Source organism: Pseudorca crassidens, chromosome 11 (genome assembly GCF_039906515.1).
Source record: "Pseudorca crassidens isolate mPseCra1 chromosome 11, mPseCra1.hap1, whole genome shotgun sequence".
NCBI lineage: Eukaryota > Metazoa > Chordata > Mammalia > Artiodactyla > Delphinidae > Pseudorca > Pseudorca crassidens.
Genome location: NC_090306.1, coordinates 10,271,914 through 10,294,389, shown reverse-complemented (window position 1 = coordinate 10,294,389; position 22,476 = coordinate 10,271,914). Strand labels below are relative to the sequence as shown.

The window sequence follows — 22,476 nt, the reverse complement described above, 5'->3', positions numbered from 1 at the left end:
AGGTTCTTATTAGTTATCTAGTTTATATATAGTAGTGTATATATGTCAATCCCCATCTGCCAATTTATCCCTCTCCCACCCCTTTCCCCCCTAGTAACCATAAGTTTTTTATCTACATCTGTGACTCTATTTCTGTTTCGTAAATAAGTTCACTTGTACCACTTTTTTTTAGATTCCACATGTAAGCAATATCATATGATATTTGTCTTTCTCTGTCTGACTTACAATTTTTTAATTTAAGTATAGTTGATGTATAATATTATATAAATTATAGGTGGACAATACAGTGATTCCCAATTTTTAAAGTTTATACTCCATTTATAGTTATTAGAAAATGTTTGCTATATTCCCCATGTTGTACAATATATCTCTGTAGCTTATTTCATACCTGATATTTTGTACCTCTTAATCCCCTACCCCTGTAGTCTCTCCTTCCTTCCCTCTTCTCACTGGTAACCACTAGTTTGTTCTTTCTATCTGTGAGTCTGCTTTTTTTTTTTTTTTTGTCTGCTTCTTTTCTGTTCACTAGTTTGTTGTATTTTTTAGATTTCACATATAAGTGATATTATACAGTATATGTCTTTCTCTGTCTGACTTATTTCACTTAGGGTAATACCCTCCAAGCCCATGCATGTTGCTATAAATAGCAATATTTCATTCTTTTTTATGGCTGAGTCATAGAGAATAGCAAATACGTTAAGTGTTCCTGTGCCTGTGTAATCTCTGTCTCCTCCAAGTTGTTTCAATTTTCTCTGTGTATTTGTTCCTATCTATTGCTTTCATGTTTCAGACTTCCCTCTGACATGCATGGTCATCTTGGTGATCTGTTTATACGTGCAAGTGTTGGTTGAAAATGCCGACTGACGGTTCTGAACTAGTGAGTAGGTTTACTGTGGAGAGAGTTCGCTTGTCTGATGCTCCCTCCCACGGATACTTTCACTATAATACTTCCATTCTCAATCGTACTTACTATCGTCTCACTTTAGTGACTTTTTACCTTCTCTCACCTCTACCAGTGTCGGGAAGAGGCAGCAGCCCAGCCACACTGCATGGGAGGAAGGATTTGGGCCTATAATTGCTTCCTTCTTAAACAGACTTTCAACCAACCTCCCTGGTATCAGTCCCATCTTCATACTCGCTTCCATAGTGACACAAATTCTGGAGTTCTTCCACGTAACTTCAATTACTTTTCAGTTTTTTCCATTCATTTCCCACACATTCTCAGGATTGCTAAGTCGGTTATCGCTTATCCACCTGGTTCCCAGCCTCCAAAATTTAATTGTCATTTTGTCCTCTCCTATTCTTTGTCTTCATGAATAAAGACTGTTTTTTAAATTTCTTTTTCTATCATTTTAGTGGGGTTTTGTGGGGAAGTGAAAATAAATATATGTGGCCAACTTGTTGCTTTTACCTGGAAGCTGATCTGTAACAATTAGTGAAATTGTTCTGAAGACTTGGTATAAAAGGTATGCAGCTCCAGGAGGAAATTCTCTAAATGCTACGCGTCAAGGCCACTATCTAGAAATAGCTAGCCGAATTCAATCCTACAGGAATGTCCAAACTTCTTCCTAACTTGCAATCCTGGCCCCTAGCTGCCCTTCAACCTACAGAGAGATTTCCCCTTCTTAATCCAAAGCCCTCCTCTTTCCAGTCCCCCAGGATAACCAATGGTAGGAACACTTATTATCTTCAGGGAAAAACCCCCACCCTTATCTGTGGGGTATAATCCGGCCTTGTGATCAAAGCAATCGTGATACTCTGTGTACATCTCCCCAGAGGTCAGCTGTCCAACCTTGTGTGACACCATATGGAGGACCCCACGTCTCCAGTACAGGTAATGCTAGGTCAAGCTCATCCCAGAACCCATTCACAGTCTTTTCCTGCATGAGTGAAGAGAAACTCAAACCAACATCCCTCATAGGATTAACAGGACCTTATCAGCCAATAGTTGTAGATCTCCCGCCAAACTACAGCAATTTTCATGAATAGACCAATCTAAGTTCATATTAAAAAATAATCTCATCACTTACAAGGCTATTGTAGTCATCCAGGTGAGAGATGCTGATGGCCTAGGCCACCATGGAGGCCACAAGGATGGTGAGAAGTAAACAGATGCTGGAGAGATCTTAGAGTAAGAGTCAACAGGACTTGGCAAGAAAGGTGAGGAGGTACAAACGACTAGGTATAAAATGAATAAGTGGGACTGTCCTGGCGGTCCAGTAGTGAAGACTTCGCCTTCCAATGCAGGGGTGCGGGTTCAGTCCCTGGTCGGGGAGCTAAGATCCCATATGTCTCGAGGCCAAAAAATCAAAACATAAAACAGAAGCAATATGGTAACAAATTCAACAAAGACTCTAAAAATAAATAAATAAATAAGTGACAAGGATGTAACGTACAATCCAGAGAATATAGCTAATATTTTATAACAACTTTATATGGCGTATAATCTATATAATTCACTATTAAAATCACTCTGCTGTACACCTGAAACTAATATAATATTGTAAGTCAACTCTATTTCAATAAAAAAAGAATAGTCAAAAAAAATCTCCATCTCATAAAGGCATATCTGCTAATGGCGTGCACTTTACATTACTAAATAAATGATTTAGTATCTCAGTCTGCACCTGGATTCAGGTTCATCATGAGTTTACACTTTTCTATGACAATAGGTAGATATTGCACATCACATAGTCTATCAGGACCCCAGTTTAAGGACGGCGCTGCTGCTAGAGCTTGTCTCCTATGCATGAGCTGTGGCTGAACTACTGTGTGAATACGCCCAACCAGAGCAGGGTGCTGCCACGTTTCCCATTTGGATGAAATGTGAAATTGATGACCCCTTTCTGATCCTCTACGTGGTATAAAGCCACACTTTTTTGAATGGTGCTAATCAGAGCCTAAGCTACTACTCAATAGTTCTGTTCTCTTGAATTTCAATAGTTCTTTATACAGAGGTGTTATATCAGGTTAAACCACGTAAAACTGCTGACATTCGATTTTTTTTTTGACCTACAAAAATAGCAGTTTTATTTGATTCCACATACTAGTGAGAAAGGCACTTGTAGTTGAGAGGCTTGGTTTTGAGTCCTGGCTCTCCTGCTCAGTAACTGCGAAGCTTTAGAAAGTCACTGAATGTCTCTCTGAGCTCAGGTTTTCAAATGGAGCAAGCTATGTCTGCCGCCCGGCATTATGGTGGAGATTAAATGACGGCTGGAAACTGACACACTCGATACATGGCCACTGAGTTAATGGTAAAAACACTTGCTCATTTGTGACTTCATCTGATCTTCACAGGAATCCTATGAAGTAGATACAGAAAACACAGTCTATTATTGAATTTCAGAGAAGAAACTGATACCCATAAACTCTAAATGGTTTACACAGGATTATCCAATTTGTAGGTAGCAGAGCTGGAACTGACACTTCGATATCTTTGTTTCTTGGTCATGTAAGTACATATAACTCACGTACTGTGCTTCTTTCTGGTCGGCAGAACATTGCAAAAAACAAAACAAAACAAACAAACACACAAAAAACCCTGCAGGAGTTAACTAAACTCCAAGAAACTTAATGTAATGAAAGAGCACCAAAACGAAACATTCTTGAATCTTTCTTTTGATGAAGCAAGGACTTACCATGCACCTAGTTAATGTTATACTTACATTTTTATCCATTTAATCTCTACAGTCATCCTTGGAGGGGGGGTGATAAGTCTTCATTTTCCAAATAAGAAAGCGAGGGCTCAGAGCAGTTTTGATAAATCGCTCACACATCTTGACCCATTCTTACGTATTCTCATGATAATCATTTTAAGAATCAATTTCCACTGCATGGACAATGGACCAGAATTTCCTGTTCACTAATCAGATGGGAACCTAAAAGCTTGACTTGGAATGGGTGTGGTCCCTGATGGCCATGTGGATACGATTTAATAGACAGGAATTCAGAAGATCTGGGTTCTCTTGGTTCTGACTCTGTGACCTTGGGCCAGTTACTTAACTACTCTGAACTTGTTTCTCTCTGTGTGAAACACAGAGTTGTCTTCTTCTACCTTTAACATTATCGAGTCTATAATTTAGACAGTTCCATTACACAAAGAACTGCACTTAGCTGTCCACCTGGAAGTTACTCTAGGATGGGCGTGGGCTGCTCTAAGAGGGCATGTGAACCTGGCTCCCACTGCCGCCAGCTGTTACGAGGACAATACAGCCAGCTGTGGGAAGATCCGCAGTTAAGCATCGGTGTCAAAGACCAAGACAGGGAGCTCTTGGAGAGGATTTTAGTGGACTCTGGGTTCCCATAACCTCGAGGAGAAATCAGATAAAAGTCTAGGAAAGAGAATCCCTAGTAGATGTCCTGATCAGCGTAATGCTCCAGGGAGGGTCCATTTCCAAACAACTATTTGCCCGTGTGTTGAGAAAATTATTCTGCCTGGATAATCGCCTCCGATGATCACTGCCACATTTCCTGCCACCAGCCTTCAGGGAGCAATGTCCGCCAACCCTCGAGACAGGAGACCTCACAGTGGGTTTCACTAGAGTGAGAGGGCACGTCAATGCAGCTGGGGCTGGAATAGCAAATTCCCCTGGCATCTCACTTCTTTGCTGGATGCTGGGACCCTGCAGCTGTTTTCTGGAGAGAAAGCTGCAAAACGCTCCCGGTAGCTCCATATTGGCGATGCATCTTGCTTTGTCCCTTCAACCTCTTCAGATTTCAAAGGTGCTGATTCTTAGCCTGGACTGGTCTTCTATTTTTTCCTGATATCTACGTTAGCTTATTTGGCAGCCGACACACTGCTACCCTGACCGTATCCTACCATGAGCTCCTACATCCCCTTTTCTTTCTTCCTCAGATCACTTGACCTGAGCCTGCTCCCAGCGTGGCCTGGCATCACGGACACTGCCCTCTCACCCACGCTTGGTCACTGGCCTCTTTCCTATTTTTATCCGGATATGCACGGCTCTGCACGAACTCCTGTCGGCCCGCAGGCATGGTATCAGGGGCAGTGACTGTGCCAGCCTTGAAACAAATGCCATGTCCTGCAGCCCTTGGGGCAGGAAACCACAGTGAATTTTCAATCCGAGTTGTGGTTCTGGTGATGAAGAAGGAAGCTGTCTACCTCCTGCCTAGTGCCTGGTCCTGTCCCTTGGGATGGCTACATCTCCTGAAGTCCTTTTTCTCAGAGAGTGGGGATGCTGGTAGTATTAACACTGAGGTTCTGATCACACTCTGACATGACTAATTAGATTCTCTCAGACAAAATCACTCCACATCTAGATGGATTTAATTTTCTCCTAATTCCCTGAACCCTTTACCGTGTTTTATGTGAAGTCAATGAACGCTTGCATTTTTCCTTTAGGTTCTGTCAGTCCCCTGGTTGCTAAACGTACTCACTCTCAGTTTTGTTCAGAAATCCAAACCAGAAAATTCAAATACCCAGACTTATTTGCAGCCTCTCTAATGATGGCTGACATTAATCGTAATAAATCACAAGCACTGTGATATCCTGAAGTATTCTATGAATCATCTAAGAAAGAGAAAACCACCTTCTGACCCATCCTAGTGATGAAATTACGGTTCTGTTGGTTCATTTATTTAATGAACACCTACTGTGTGCAAGACATGTGGTGGCACCTAGGGGACTGACAGAGATGTATCTGTCACAAATTATACATTCAGGAAAACTGTGACTGATTGGTAAGATAAAGTAGTTGTAAATGATAATGGCTTAAAGGGGAAAGTCATTTCCCAAAAGAGGCAGAGATGAATATGAGATTTCATGGGCAGAACACCTGAAAAGACATTTCTCCGAAGAAGACATACAAATGGCCTATAGACACACGATAGATGCTCAATAGCACTAATTATCAGAGAAAAGCAAATCAAAATTACCATGAGGTATCATCTCATACCAGTCAGAATGGCCATTATCAAAAAAATCTATAAACAACAAAAGCTGGAGAGGGTGTAGAGAAAAGAGAACCCTCCTACACTGCTGGTGGGAATGTAAATTGATGCAGCCACTAGGGAGAACAGTATGGAGGTTCCTTAAAAAACTAAAATTAGAACTACCATATGATCCAGCAATCCCACTTCTGGCTATACATCCAGAGGAAACTCTAATTTGAAAAGATGCATGCACCCCAATATTCATAGTAGCACTATTTACAATTGCCAAGACATGGAAGCAACCTCAATGTCCATTAACAGATGAATGGATAAAGATGTGGTACATATATACAATGGAATCTTACTCGGTCACAAAAAAGAATGAAATACTGCCATTTGCAGCAACATGGATGGACCTAGAGATTAACATACTAAGTGAAGTAAGTCAGACAAAGAGACAAATATAAGACATCCCTTCTATGTGAAATCTAAAATATGACAAAAATGAACTTATTTACAAAACAGAAACAGACTCACAGACCTAGAAAACAACCTTATGGTTACCAAAGGGGTAGGGGGATAAATTAGGAATTTGGAATTAGCAGATACACACTACTATATATAAAATAGATAAACAACAAGGTCCTACTGTATAGCATAGGGAACTATATTCAATATCTTGTGATAACTTATAATGAAAAAGAATATGAAAAAAGAATATATATATATATATACACAACTGAATCACTTTGCTATACACCAGAAATTAACACAACATTGGAAATCAACTATATTTCAATAATTTTTTTAAAAGAAAATGTTACAGAGAATTAAAAAGAAAGAATATGAGATTTCAGAAGGAGAAGATATTAGTAAAACCAGGAGGTGGGGGGAGGGAGAGTTTGAGGAAGACTTTCCAAAGAGGAGGGAACTGACCCGCGTCTTCAAGAATAGGTAGGATTTGAACATGCAGAAACAACCTTCTGTGGAGGGAACACCAAGCATGGAGAAAGGTCAGGGTGTTTATGAAGAGTGTGAGATGCACAGAGAGTACAGAAATTGGGGTAAAAATAGGATACACTGGAAGCGATCATGAAAAACTTTGAATGGAAGTTTCATCCCATGGGTTACGGGAGGTTATTGGAGGGTTTTTTCCTTTGGCCGCGAAGCTTGTGGGATCTTAGTTCCCCGACTAGGGATTGAACCCATGCCCCCTGCAGGACAAGTACAGGGTCTTAACCACTGGACCACCAGGGAAGTTCAGTTACTGAACGTTTTGAGCTGGGGAGAAATGAGTTGGTCTTCAAGAAGATTAACCTAAAGAGAGAGTAGAACAAACAGAAAGGTTACAAAGGTAAAGCCATCATTCAGAGAAGATGAATTTTCATTCTCTGATAATTGGATTATGTGTCAATACCCAGTTAATCAGAATATTGGAAATTGAAACCACTCTCCCCAGCTACTCTGGAGAAAGGGAAATACTGTAATTGGTGAAGCGTGGGGTGGTGAAAGGTCACACGTCCTGAAATATGACATCCTTTAAGTTAGTGTGAGGCACGATTCTCAGTATCACAATGAATTAAGCTTCGAGTTATGAAAACCTTCACCTTTCACATTCTGATTCACTTTAAACAATTATCTGGTCACCGGCTTTGAAAAGATGACATTTCATTAAGCAGGAGAGACTTAAAATGTTAAGTAAGGTAGATGAACTCGGGAAAGAGCCTTATGACAATTATAATTCAGAGCCGTGTTTAGCTATTGTCGCTGTCATCAGGACTGGCATCCCACACGGCATGGAGAGATGAGGAATCTAGCTGCAACCATCACCAGTTTAACTCTTGGGTTTCTCTCTCTGGCTCCTGTGCTGAAACGGCTTGAAGAATGGGCGTATTTTTAATCAATGTCATCTATGACTGAATAAAGATGTCATGCCAAAGCTGTTATTGTTATTTAAAATAGTTTAGCACTTTATATTTATTACATATTTTTAAAATTTTTTATTGAAGTATAATTGACTTACAATGTCGTGTTCATTTCAAGTGTACAGCAAAGTGATTCTGTTATATACATATATACACATATAAATGTATATATATATAACTTTTTAATGATATATATATTCTTTTTCAGATTCTTTTCCATTATAGGTTTTTACAAGATCTTGAGTGTAGCTGCCTGTGCTATACAGTAGGTCCTTGTTGTTTATCTATTTTATATATAATAGCGTGTTTATGTTCATCCCAGCCTCCTAATTTATCCCTCCCCCTCTCCTTTCCCCTCTGGTAACCATAAGTTTGTTTTCTATGTCTGTGAGTCTCTTTCTATTCTGTAAATAAATTCATTTGTTTTTTTTTTTCTTTTAGATTCCACACATAAGCGATATCACGCGCTATTTGTCTCTGGCTTTCTTCACTTAGTGTGAAAATCTCTAGGTCTATATATTATATTTTGATTAGCATTTTTGATCTTTTTTTTCTTTTTTCTCTTCTGTTTTTTGGCATTCCACATCCCATTCCTCTTCTGTTCAGCAAGCTGCCGTCTGTGCCAGAACAATTTTCAAGATTAGGCCCCGAGGTGTCAATTCCCACCTTCTCCTTGATTCCCCAACTAACTAGTTAATCTCCTGCTCTCTCATTATTTCTCCTTTAATGATGATAGGTAGGAATATTCTCCAGAGACGATCCTACCAACTGCTTTTTTCATCTGCGAACGATTCTAAGTTCCGGGAAACAGTCCAGCTGGAGCATCGTGACTGATGGCCTCACCAACCAGTGTAATTGCAAAGTACTTTGAGGGTCTCAAAACAGTTATCCTTCTCTCCTTCCAGCTGATTAAAGCGCAGTTGTTTTCCACTTTATACAGCCCTCTAGCACCTGCCCACTCTAGAAGATTCCTTCTCCTTCACTACCGCCCAGAAGAACAAACACCTTCCTACCTCTGTGTTAACCCCAGGAGGTTTCCCCTCCCACTCACTCCTCTACCTTCCAAACTTCAGGATGCCCAATTTCTAGCCAAATATTGACTCACAACAATTGAAAAAAAACGTACAAATTAATCTCTGTGCTAAGTTGGCATCACCGTGACTGCATCAGAACAAGTAGCCAAAGGAGGAATGAACATTCAAGCAGTGCACACAGAGGACCTGGTATGTGCGAGCCCCCATCCCCAGTGGATTAAGACAGTGCTCCCCCTTCCTCCCCCGACCCCATTCTTACCTCCAACCCATGTAAGATCTCAGCGCGTTAGTCCCTGCAGCTGCAAACCAGACTGACCTAGTCTTTGGATTGCTCTGATTTCTCTGCAGTCAAAGAAACATGGCCTGAGTCTGATTACCTCACACTGATAAAAATAGCTAATTCAGCTTAGTGCTGCAGACCAAAAAAAAAAAGTCACATTTCCATTCAATGCACTTTTGGGTGACATGTGGCCCCCTTCTTTGATTCTTATTCTCCCATGGCTCTTTGCTCCTGTGGGAGCATTTCCTTCTATTTTTCCTTTGTGCTCTGTTTCTGTTGTGCCCACCCCCCTTCTTTAGTTTATCTTTTTTCTCTTGGCTTCTTTGTCTTTTTCTCCTTCCCCACTCAGATAAAAACTAAACTGCCGCTTCAAGCCACTGACTGAAGCTGGGGAGAAGCCTTGTGGGATCAGCCGTCCCATCAAAGATCAGACCTTCCTCCCCCATGACTCCACACCCTCTCTGGGGCTCCCATGGACCTGCGCTCTGCAGATTTCCATGCTCACAGCTGGCTTCTTCACTGAACCAATTTCTTCATGTAGCACCAGGGAAATAAAACCTACAGTGAAAACGATAGTATTGGTTTTCCATTTTACTTTACTGGCAATAAAACTGCAGAACTTCTCACAGAAAGAGCCCTCGTATGCTCGAACCACAAACAACGTTGGAGAAGGGAAAGCCACACAAGCCCTCCCTCTGATAACATAAGCCACCGGCCAATTCAAACCTGAGCTCATTTGAGATACTCCTCAGCTCAGAATCATTTGTATCAAGTGAGATGGAGGCAGCAGGGGAAAATAAAAATCTGCTGAAAGTGATCTGCGACCACCGAAACTGATCTCTACACTGAGAAATTCTGAAGTAGTAGGAGTGGAAGTGCTTAAATCTTTTTGGAAGAATGTATTAAGATGATGAATCGATGGGCTTCCCTGGTGGCGCAGTGGTTAAGAATCTGCCTGCCAATGCAGGGGACACGGGTTCGAGCCCTGGTCTGGGAAGATCCCACGTGCCGCGGAGCAGCTAAGCCCGTGCACCGTAACTACTGAGCCTGCGCTCTAGAGCCCGCGAGCCACAACTACCGAAGCCCACGCGCCTAGAGTCTGTGCTCCACAACAAGAGAAGCCACCGCACCGCACCGAAGAGAAGCCCCTGCTGGCAGCAACTAGAGAAAGCCCGCGCACAGCAACAAAGAACCAAAACAGCCAAAAATTAATTAATTAATTTTTTTAAAAGATGGTGAATCGGTACAGAACTTAAGTGAAATTGACATGGGGAGATGGAAAAGGGATGTTTTAAAATCAGCTCACACCACTAAGCTGTTATGTGACCTGGATAGTGTCACTTAACCTCGCCGGACCTCATTTCCACTGTTTATACAATGAAGAAGAAAATGTTGAGACTGGTTATTTCTAACAACTTTTCTAGCTCTAAAATGCCATCATTCTAATCAAGACTAGAAGACTGTGGCTGACAGTAAAGCGATTTAGAGACTCTTTCCCTGTAACCACTGGAGTTGTGGTGGGTAATAACCACGGTGAAACCTCAGCAATCATCTTGCTCCTTCTCAGAATTCTCTGGCTTCTCGATGATTCTAGGAGGTGACGTGTTGATCCCGGACCTCCCCTTTCCTACCTGTGCATCCAACCAAGCCACTGAGGAAAGGGCTAGCTAGACAACTGTAGGAATCAAAGAGAACAGGCAGGGTAATGTGGATTGATGGTCCCAGCTGGGACTCCCGGAAGCTCTCTCTGGTCTGGGCTTGGTGGGCCTGCTGGAAGAAAGAATAACAAAGAACGTAAAACCCGATAGGCCTCAGGACAAAAGGATATGGCTTCAGGAACCAAAGGAAAGTTGGAAGCAACCTTCCCCACTTAAAGGGAACACTTTCTAAGAGAGCAGAGTCTGTGCTGGTCATTTGCCTGTTTGCTCTCGGATTCATCCCCTGACTTTGTCCAGCAAAATCTATTTCCCAGGCTCCCTTGCCAATAGTCTTCTCACTAGGTTCAGCTCACAGAAGGGACTAGCAGGGAGAGGAGAGGGGGGAGGAAGAAGACAGAATTTCTCTAATTCCCATCAGTGAGCTGAGGCTGCTCTGTGATCCAAGACAGACCATCAGGTCCGTCTCTTGGGCGCTGATAATACCTCCTGCTCTCTTGTTTCCTCCCACCCGAGGGCTGGCGGCCCACTGTGAATGTTGCTGAGTTCTGGGTTGTCTCTCTATCCCCAGGTTCACTTTTCAGCTCCTCCAGTGCCTTTGAGATGCGCTCCCCATATTATAACTCTTCTGAGGGACCCCCTGGCCTGGGTTTTCTTTTCCTGACCACACGTTGGCTGATAGAGATGCACGATTCTGACCCTGTGTTGACACTGACGTGCCATCCGTATGCAGGAATACTTTGGGTACAACTCTCATAGTTTCTGGTACGGTTCCCGGGGACATCATCTCAAAAAGCCCTCCCCCTCCTTGGTCAGGGCAGGATGGTCTGCTCCGTGGCTCAGTGGTGATGAAGTGACACTGACAGCGACAAGTACAGGTGGGCCAAAGTCGGTGCCAAGCCCACATGAGAAATTGCACTGACAGCTGTTACAAGAAAACTTTAATGTCTTCCTTTGACTGCCTGTCACCTGGACAAATCTACCCAGAAAAGGAGAGGGACTTGAGAGGTTCTGACGGTCCAGAGGCAAGTACTAAAATTATTCCCACAACCCTTAACTGTTCTTATTCACAGTGCTGTTTTCTAGGAGAGAAAAATGTAAACAATAAGTTGAAAAGCATTTCAAGCTTTTCTATCATTTGATGCTCACATACATTTCGAATGGAGATTTCGATTTTCTGAAAAACTACAAGCTAATAAGTAACATAGATTAAACCCAAATTCAAATTTTCTGACCCAAATTTCCATGCCTTATGAGAAGCACATGACAAGTGGCAGTGAGGGATCCTGATAGGTTGCCAAGAGCATAGACAGAGAAGGTGGGGAGGCTGGAGACAAAGTTCAACCTACATCTAGGTTTATAGCAATATCTGCCGTACTGAATGTGTACTTAGATAGTTACATCTCTGTCTAGATTGTGAGCTAGAGATCAGGGACCAATTCTAACTCCAGTGTCTATCAGAGCTTAAGGTCTAGTAAGTGCCAAATAAACATTTGTTGGCTGCACAGGTGAATGAGGGCAGAATAAGCCACTGACTAGGCCGAAACAAATATTAATGGAATTGGAAATCAGGATTTGATGATAGAGTGAATCCAATAAGTGGGTCATGTAGAATTAAGTGGCTTCTTAGGTCTTAAAATGTAGCAAGTGTCTTAAGATCTCACCTTCTATCTCCTCATAGGACTGGAATTCAACCAGAAGAGATCTAGTCCTTTGGTCCTTGAGAGTCTCTATGACAAAGCAAGTATCTCTGAGACTGGGAATAGTGATGAGCTTGAACGAAAGAGAAAAAGAGAAGAGAGCGGATCACTGAGCCATCCTGCTTCTGGGTATTTACCCTACAGATATACCTGCACACAAATGAAATGATGTACATAAATGGTGCAACAATATTTTTGATGGCGAACAGTTGGAAACGCCCCAAAGGAGTTGGTTCAATAAACAGCAAGGCTTTCTATGGATTTATTTAAAAAAAGAAGAAGTTCCTTATTTATTGATATAGAATCATCTCTGGGATAGATCGTAAAGAAAAAAAGCAAGATGGAAACCAGACATAACGTAGACTTTTGTGTGAGAAAACGGATGGAATATGAATGTGCATTCTTACCTGTTTTGTTTACATAAAGTAGCCCTGGAAGAATTCACTAGAAACCAATACAAAAGCTTACCTACAGGGAATAGGAGTGGGGGGATGGGCCGAAAGGGATCATGGTAAGAGTAAGACTTTGAAGTGTGTGTCTCATGAAACCTTTTTGGTTTTTGATCACTGGAAAATATTAACTAACCAAAATTTTGAATTTAATTCAAATCATTTCATTTCATTTAGAATAGAGGATCCCAAAAAGGAAACGGGAAGACACCAAGGACAAGCTATAGTACTCTAGGACTTCTCCCTCCCTCGGTCTCCCAGAAATATATGATAACTGCTGAGCCCTCCCCAGGGGTTCCACCCTTGCCCTGCTATAACATTTGCTAAATCTGCCCGATGCTGGAATTACTGTGCCTACCTCAATTATCACTGGGTCTTCCTCAGGCACTGGATTGTCATTCTCTAGAGAGCAGAGTACATGCCTGACTCCCCTTTTTCATTCCTGTTGTTCTAGGCATATAAAAGTACTTTAAAATTAAATAAATCTCTGTTAAATGGCATTGAATTTTTCCTACTGCCAAATCTAATTCTGCCTTCAAAATCCTGAGCATGGGCCAGAGATTTCTCCTTGCTGCTCCTCAAAAAGCATTTTTAGAGTCCATTTAGTGAGGGCACACTTGTTGGTTTCTGAAATGGCTTTCACAGTCCCCAAAAGAGGAAGGGGGCTGTCTTTCTACTCACTGTCAAGTAGTGGTGGTAGGGTAGCCGACTTGGATAAAGGGGCAAGTGAATGGGAGACCCTTGTAAGGCACATGCTTGTCCATGAATCTGGAAGCAGGAAGACTGAATTAGCTGCAAATGGTAGAGAGCCCAAGACTCATAGTCCAAAAAGATGATGTAATTCAGATTATATCCAGACAGATGTCCTATCTAAAAGGCTCTCCCCAGTGAGTGGATATAGGAAGTCAGGAAGTGTTTCTGTTTATTCATTCACTTATTCATTGACTGTCTACCCCATTCCAGGTAGGATGGAAGGCATTGGAGTTTTAGCATTGGACCCTACAGGACATGCTTGAAGTCAGGCAGGCAGTTGTAGCAATATTACCACCAAGTGATACCTTCATGTTCCCAACCAGTGTCTGAATCTTCAGAAAGCAAAACCCAGCCACCCCCTCTGGGTATGAGCTGGTGGGAGCTAGATGGGGGTCATTGGGGTCCTAGATAGATGATCAGGTATTCAGGCCACAGCTCCAAACAGAAATCCAATCACATGAAGTGATCGCTACAGTCAAAGAAGGCCAAAGAAGGCAAGGACTTGATGGGCATATAGTTGCCCATAGCTCATATCAGACACCGGATCCATGACAGCAAATGCTAGAACACGTCACCTGGTGGCCTGAGGCTGCTGACACCTGGTCAGGATTGGCTCAAGTAATGGACATGGCTAAGCCTCTGTGAGTTGGGATGAGAAAGACAGGGTTGGCGAAGAAAGCCCTAGAGCCTTAATACACAGGTTCTCACCTTATGTACACTCTTGGATGAAGCCCCCCTCCCCTTACACACATCTCCCTCACATTTCATGCTGCCCTTTCATGCCCACCCATTTCCATTAAACACAACTGGTTTTATCCTCATAAATGTAGTGATGGGACAGCGGGGAGAATACAGTACGTAGATTACCCCAGCCTCACAGCTTTGCCAAACACACTTCCGTTCCTTTGATGTTTCCTTTTTAAGCTTACTGATACGTTTTCAAATCTAGAAAACAGGAAGTCTATACTGGGAATCAGATGAAGTGACCTTCATATTTCAACATTCGAGATCTGTATAGCACAGAAGCCTGGAGATAGATTGTGTACTGATGCAGTCACTAGTTAGCCAAGTGACTTGAGGATGTCAATGAACTCTTCCGTATCTGATTTGTCCTGTGTCGAATGAGAGCAGCCATACCTACGTTGATGTGTAAGGAAAAAATACACGATGTGAAAGTTCTCCAGAAAGGAACAAACACTATACAAATATGTGAGATTTTAAAAAAGCATTACAGTTCTAAGTTATATAAAAGTAAGGTTACTTGGAATGAATCCAATCATAACATTCTCATTGTAGGAGAAGGTGGGTGCCTGGAGAGACAGGTTAGAGAATGTTGTTTGGGTGTTTTTAAAAGCTGCCTTGTTCATTATCTGTGACAATAATAGATAGCTTGAGGACTAGAATATCTTCCCGTGTTAAAGATTTTTGTTTTGATACCAGATTCAAGGATAAGAATCAAAAGCAGTCAGTGCACAAGGTTGAAGCAAAGCCTACTGCTTAGCTACTTCCTCGTTAGCTCAACTCTACCACCTTGAAAGTATCTGCAGACTGGAGGGACAGATATATTAGGGGCTCAGAGAATAGCTTCAGAAATAATCAAAACTTCGCATGAAGTATCAGGAAAAATTTAGAGATGCTTTTGCAGGGCCACAGACAGTGTTTTATGAGCAAATAAAAAAAAACAGAATGTCAAAAATATTGAGGTTGTGTCAAAAAGAGCTCGACCCTGAATAAACGGACACTGTAGAGTGACATCACATAATTCAGGGGCAAGTAACTCTCCTCCGTGGAGAAGTCTGGAATGCAGACTTAGACCTCTTTCATAACTGTTTTTCCTAATTCATTCAGCATTATTTATTGAAAACCTCTAGCCTTCAAGCACCGCTCAAGGTGCTGAAAATTCATCCGTGCACGAGACAAAGTCTCTGCCCTCATGAAGCTTATATTCTTGTAGGAGAGACATAAAGAAACAAGAAATAAATATTTACTATAATGTTATGTAGTTAGAAAACAAACTTATGGTTACCCAAGGGGAAAGGGGGAAGGGATAACTTAAGAGTTTGGGATTAACATTTACACACTACTATATATAGAATAACTAACCAACAAGGACCTACTGCATAGCACAGGGAACTCTACTCAATGTCCTATAATAACCTAGAGTGGAAAAGAATCTAAACAATTTTATATATATATATATATATATATATATATATATATATATATACACACATATATACATGCATATATATCTGAATCACTTTGCTGTATACCTGAAACTAACACAACATTGTAAATCAACTATATTTCAATAAAAAGTTTTTAAAATGTAGAGTACAGAGAAATGCTATTTTAAAATATAGCAGGGGGAGACGCAAGAGGGAGGAGATATGGGGATATATATATATGTATAGCTGATTCACCTTGTTTTAAAGCAGAAACTAACACACCATTGTAAAGCAATTATACTCCAATAAAGATGTTAAAAACAAAAAATTTTTAATAAAAATAAATAAATAAATAAAAGATAGAAGGGGCTTCCCTGGTGTTGAGAATCTGCCTGCCAATGCTGGGGACATGGGTTCAAGCCCTTGTCCGGGAGGATCCCACATGCCACAGAGTAACTAAGCCTGTGCCCCACAACTACTGAGCCTGCACTCTGGAGCCCATGTGCCGCAACTACTGAGCCCGTATGCCTAGAGCCCGTGCTCCACAACAAAGAGAAGCCACCGCAATGAGAAGGCTGTGCACTCTAAGGAAGAGTAGCCCCCGCTCTCCACAACTAGAGAAAGCCTGCACACAGCAAAGAAGACCCAACAGAGCCAAAAATAAATTAATTGATTAAAAAATGTTTAAAATAAATTTAAAAAATAAAATAAAATACAGCAGAGTACACAGAGTAAGGTACGCTATGTTTGAAAGAGTCGTCAGAGAAAGTCCCTCTGAAAAGGTGATATTTGAAGAAAAGAAGTGATGGAGTGAGCCATGGGAGGGGGTCCTATCTGGCTAATATAAACATTTCATCTCAAAACAAGAGAGAGACCATCAACGCATCACCAAAGATGTTTGACAGTAGACACGCTATTATCTCAGAGAAGGCTGACAATGTCTTTAAAATGTGCTTGCAGACCAGGGTTATAGTCTTGCACCTCTGCCATCACCACGAGAAGAGCCTTCCCTGGGTCCTTGCTGCCCTTTCCACATAGACTCCAGAATGGAATCACAAGGAAGCCACCTGAGTCCTACCTGCCAGAAGAAGGACAGACCAGACCTACAGCTGGAAGCAGAGCCCAAAGCCAAACCCAGCCTGGATTACCTAATCCTCAGCCGACTCACTAGCACGAAAAATAAATGACTGATGTCCCTGGTTGCTACTCAGCACTAACCAACTCTAACAGTGTGAAGATAGCGGCCAGATGGTGATACGTCCCGAGATAAAAACAAAATAAGGAAGCAGGACGGGCAGTATTCAGTGGGGGCATGATTTCTTGAAGATGACCAGAGATGACCTCAGTGAGAAAGTGACCTGGGAGGAAGATCTGAAGGGAATGAAGGAAAAAGCCACTCAGATTTCTGGAGGAAGAGGGGAAAACACAAGAAAAGACCTTGAGGCAAGAGCGTGGGTCACACGATCACAGAGCACGGCAGCCTGAGTGGCTGGAGCAGAGTACGCGAGGGGAGAACACGTGAAGGTGAAGTCAGGGAAGAAAGGGCACAGGTCATGTAGGGCCCTTTAGGTCCCAGGTGTAAAGTTTGAGTAGGGGAATGGCCTAGTCTGACAATTCAAAAAGGAACATTTAACCCCCTCGTGCCATGAAGAGGGTGTAGAGAGATGAGTAGAAGTAGGGGACTAGGTCGGAAGGTTATGTCAATAATCCAAGGGAGAAATCATGGCAGCTTGAATACGGGTGGCAGCAACACAAGTGATCAGACTGTGGATGTGCTTTGACTGTCGAGCTACTGAGACAGCAGCTATAACCAATATGAGAGAAAGATTTCAGGGATGACTCCAAGGTGCTAGAACTCAGCAGCCAGCAGGCTGGAGTTAGCGTTGACTGAGATGGGGGAAGACTGCCAAAAACACAAACATGGGAGAAGGAGCCCGGCATCGTGGGTTGATCGCATTAAATCTGAGTTATCCCTTAGTCATCCAATGGGCGAGTCAGGAAGGCAATGTGACATCTGGAATGAAGATGTTAACTGGAGAGTCATCAGCATACGGATCAAGTTTTTTCTCATGCTGATAAGAACTGAGACAAGGGAGGAGAGACCAAAATGGAAAACTGAAACCTTCAAGAGCTTAATTGCTCGTATTTCTGCAGGTTCTTCTCCAGGCCACGTGACAAATAATTTAAATGGTGCTCAGTTGAGCTCTCTTTCCCTGGCTTTGCCCTGGTCTGGGCTTGCCTTCCTCTCTGCTATACTTTGATGAGTTGCCCCCTGATCAGTTATGGCAAAGCCCAAACTCAGAGGAGTTTATGAGACATGCACGATTCGGACTTCCAACATCTTATTAATTAGGGCTGATACACTGGGAGCTTGGTATTATATTGAGAGGAAGGAAAACACTGCTCGGCTATGTTTGGGGCTAGGGAGAGGGAGAGAGCGTCTCTGTCTCTGTAGACCTCCCTAAACAGGTGCTGCCTCCTTAGTGTGTAGGTGTGGCATGCCCTGGCTTTATCTGTTCACAGCCTATAATGGATTACAGGACAAGAATCAAAGCAACATTGCCCCGTTTCAAAAAGCAATACTCCTGTGCTGAGCCGAGACACCAAGCTTAGAGGAGAAATCCATAGAAAAAATATAAGTGACCAACCTATGGCATCAAACGATAACTGCAAAATAAACACCCACAAAGGTTGTAAAATCACTACAAATACAATTGTTCAATACCTCAAAGCAAGCTTTAAAATTTGATTCCACTTTGCTGCCGTTATCACCAACCTATAGCCAAGGAACGTCAGCCTCATACACTTGAAGATGTTTTATTTAGTTTTAAAACTTTGTGACCTAGTAAACAAACAAGGGCTACTGGGAACAGAAACTGAAATTTATACGATCAAAAGTGGGCTACAAACTTGGGCTTAGAAGTAGCCAATGGACATAAACTCAACTAAGGGAATACAAGCCACTGAGGAGATTAACTTGAAAGAGAAAGGTCACGTTGAAGAGTCATGGGAGAAAGATGCTCAAGCCAGATGTGGAATCACAGTTGACAGTCCTCTTCACAACCTCTGATACTGCCATAAACCACATAGTGTGCCCATTTCCCTTCCGCTTTGGGACAGCTAGAGACAGTCTCAGAGTTTCATGGCTTTGCTCACACCTTGTGACGTTTCACTAACCCCTAAATTATGACAGCATCCTTAAAGGCCTAGGCAAATCAGTGACTTAGCCTTTCTGGTACACATGGGAGTAAAAATCTGCACTACCCCCAAAAGATATATTGTAATTGGGCTGCAGGATTACAGGTGTGGTGTGCACTGGCCCCAGTGCAGGATGCCCAGTTAGGGAACATGTCAGCTGGGTTTCCTTTGGGCCTTTTTCTCTACAAAATTAAACCCAAGTAAAAGAGATTCAAAAAGGCAACCAAGCAAGTCCAAGACTTTTGCTCTCTGGAGCATCTTCTAAGGATTATTTCCGTCACTTCCCTGGCCAACAGAGAAAGAGAACTATGGGATGGGAAAGGCAAATAAACTGACTGTTGAGATGGTTCTTAAAGGATGAAAAGAATTTTGAGAGGAAGAGAGGGCAGAACATAAGCCAGCTAGTGAAAAAACAGAAACACAGAAATCAGTTCAATAAAGAAGGAAAGCTTTTTCTGACAAAATTATTCAGTGGTGAAAAAGGCTTCCTTGAAAAGCAGAGAGCAAAACTACTGAGGATGTATTTAGTCCTTTCTTTCTTGTTTTTAGACAAAAATTTATTCGGTAAACTCTAACATGTACCAGACACTGTGCTTTGATCTATATTATGCTGTGTCTGCATGGCTCTTGCCCTGCCATCCCGCCCTGGACATATGAACCACTTGAATTTCTATTCATTCTTCTTGCCCTGCTCTGAACACATATATTAAACATGTCTATCAGAGGGGGAAAGGGAGGGAGGTAGGCAGGAATCAATTATAGATGAGATTTCTGCACTGGTAAGATGATTGGACTAGTTGAAATATCATTAATTTAAATCACATCCACCAAAACACATTCCAAAATATGGAATCTACTGTTAAAAAAACCCCCTAAAACAGTAATTTTCAAAACTTGAATAAATGAAGGTAGAAGACTTCTTTACCATTCCACATACTTCGGTTAGAGTTCAACTTCTGTCTGCCCAAACAGCAGGAAGGAGTGTTGGATATTGGACCACACTTGAAAATAAGTGGAGCAAGATTTTGTTTTTTCAATCGGTTTATCAGAATGCCACCAAGTACGGCCCGCCCCACTTCTCACCCCTCCCCAGGAAACCAGTTAAGCTTTACCGTACCTGTTTTCCTCTTCGAACTATGACCCAAGTCTCTCTGGGCAGAAAGGGCCTCCGTCACAGCTATGCTCCTTCCACCTCCTCCCCAAGTGATGGAGAATGAACCCCAGTGAGCTCAGTAATCCACGGCATCACACCGCATAAGCATTAGAATGAGCCCTCAAAGCCTTCTGTTCCGAGGTCCACATTCCGAGAGCATGGGACTGAGACCGAGAGGGGGGCATCTTCTCTCGTGCTACGGCAATGCCCCCTTTCCACACTCGGGCAAAGATAAACGGGCCACTTACCGTCCGCTTACCCACTGTTCTCACCTGTCTCGATTCCCTCTTGGGATTTTTCCCTCCCCACAGGCGCCTCTATACGTGCCACCAAGAACTGTCAGCTGCAGAACTGACTGTTGTAAGTAGAGTGACGGGGTGGATGTTGGAGGGAGGGTACCATGGTGATCCCACCACCATTAGCAGCGCTGGCAAATAGGAGAATGGGAAGAGCCCTGGGTAACTGGCCAGAACTGCTACGTATCCAGCAAGCAGCGAGAAGGATAAGCGAGATGACTATCCCTCTGGCGTATCCTTTCATATCCTATCTCTAGGGAATCCCCTGCCTCAAGCTGAAAGCGTCTCCTCCCAGCCCAGCACAGAACACACCTGCCTAAATGAAGCCATTCCTGGGCTCTTTCAATTCACCCTCAGCAATCATCTTTATTTGAAAGCATCTCTGGTTTCTAACCTGATTATTAGCCATCACTGCTGAGAGCAGGCTGGTTGCTAAATGAGTTGGTACTCAAGGTTCCTGTACTCCTCATGTTTCTTTTCCTGTCACAGAGGACTCATAAAAGTGACTGCATGCAGTGACAAACAAGGCACTTGTGAATCTGAGACCGCAGATCCACACCTTGCTGATTCTCCAAGGCTGGGTGAGCGTGGGAGTGGGCGTGAAGATGATTTTCTGTACAATTAGTATAGGAAACATCATGAACAACCTCCATCATTAGGCAACTTTTTTTCTGCCTTTTTAGAGTCAGACAATGTTCTCAAAACCAGAATATCTCAGAGCACACTGTTTTGCATAATCTTCTTATTGTAGATGGGAGGAAATTTGTCTCGATGATAGATCTTTTCAGAGATTTTGACCACTCAGGTTTTTAAAGTTCCAATGGCAAATCCCCACACCCATCTTAGACATGACTGATCTGGGACACAGAATAGAAGAATCCCAGGTTCTTTTTTGGGTGCTACCCACCATAAAGGGTGAAGAAGGAGTACACACCCCATACAAAATAAGCTGTCCCAAGCCAGATCTTATGGAAGTGGGGCATAGAAGGGACTTCGTCTCCTCTCCTAGGAAAGCAGCAGTGTTGCACACTTTTTTTTGGTTACAAAAGTGGTGTCCACTCTCTGTGATCTTCCCAAAGACAAGGTCAGATGAACTCATTCTCCCACTCAAAAATTCAGTGGTTCAACCCTACATCCCAATTAACTTCCAAACTCCTTAGTCCTTGCAATCTAACCTTACTTACTTTCGCATCCCACTTCCTAGCCCTTGTTTACAAAATGAACCAAGCAAACTGAACTATTCTTACTGTTCTTCACCTATTAAGTCCCACACTCTCCCACCTTTAGGCTTTGTTCAAGCTGTCTCTAATGTTCTTCCTCACCTCCTGGCCCGTCTCTGAAGGTCCATATCCCATTGTCCTTCAAAGCTTCAAAGATAGCAAGAGACAGAAATTGACCCAAAAGGAATTGATTGGAAAGATTGAAGGATATCTCATGAAAACCAAAAGAACCAAGTACAACTAGATCTTACGAGGGACTGGAATAAGACACAGGAAAGCCATAGGGAGCAATGGTTCATTTTTCTCTCTCTGCCCCTCACGCCCACCGCAGTTTTTCCTTCCTCACTAGTCAAATATGCTCTATCTCTACTTTCTCCCGTGAGTCTGCTCTGCTGCTTTCAGACTCCTCTTTTTCTACCTTTCCATATATATTGACCAAACATGGTCACCTAAGGCTTTTCCATGATTCTCAGCTCCGAGCTCACCAGCCAGCTAACCAGCATCCTGCAGTGTATACCAGTTCCCAATGGATGCGGAAGGAGGTGTCATTGGGTCAACTTTCCACTGGACTGACCATCAGCTGTTCAACTTCATCTGCCCAGCCACGGCCAAGGAGGTGAGGAACGTCAAATATAACTTCACTGAGCTTCTGTATAGGTATACCTGTGTTGCTGAGAGGGGGACAGTCCCACTGCAGCAGGGCATGCCCTAGGAAGACCCCCTACAGGTTACCTACATGAAAAACCCAGCCCA

General features: G+C 42.6%; 1 long non-coding RNA gene across 1 annotated transcript in view; it reads right to left on the bottom strand.

Annotated features, from left to right (window-relative positions):
• LOC137201656 (uncharacterized) overlaps nucleotides 1–9,342 on the bottom strand; it is a 56,158-nt gene extending 46,816 nt beyond the window's left edge. Inside the window, exon 1 of the long non-coding RNA XR_010932273.1 lies at nucleotides 9,111–9,342. This is a non-coding gene — a long non-coding RNA (uncharacterized lncRNA). The remainder of the gene's footprint in view (nucleotides 1–9,110) is intronic.
• Nucleotides 9,343–22,476: the final 13,134 nt, after the last annotated feature.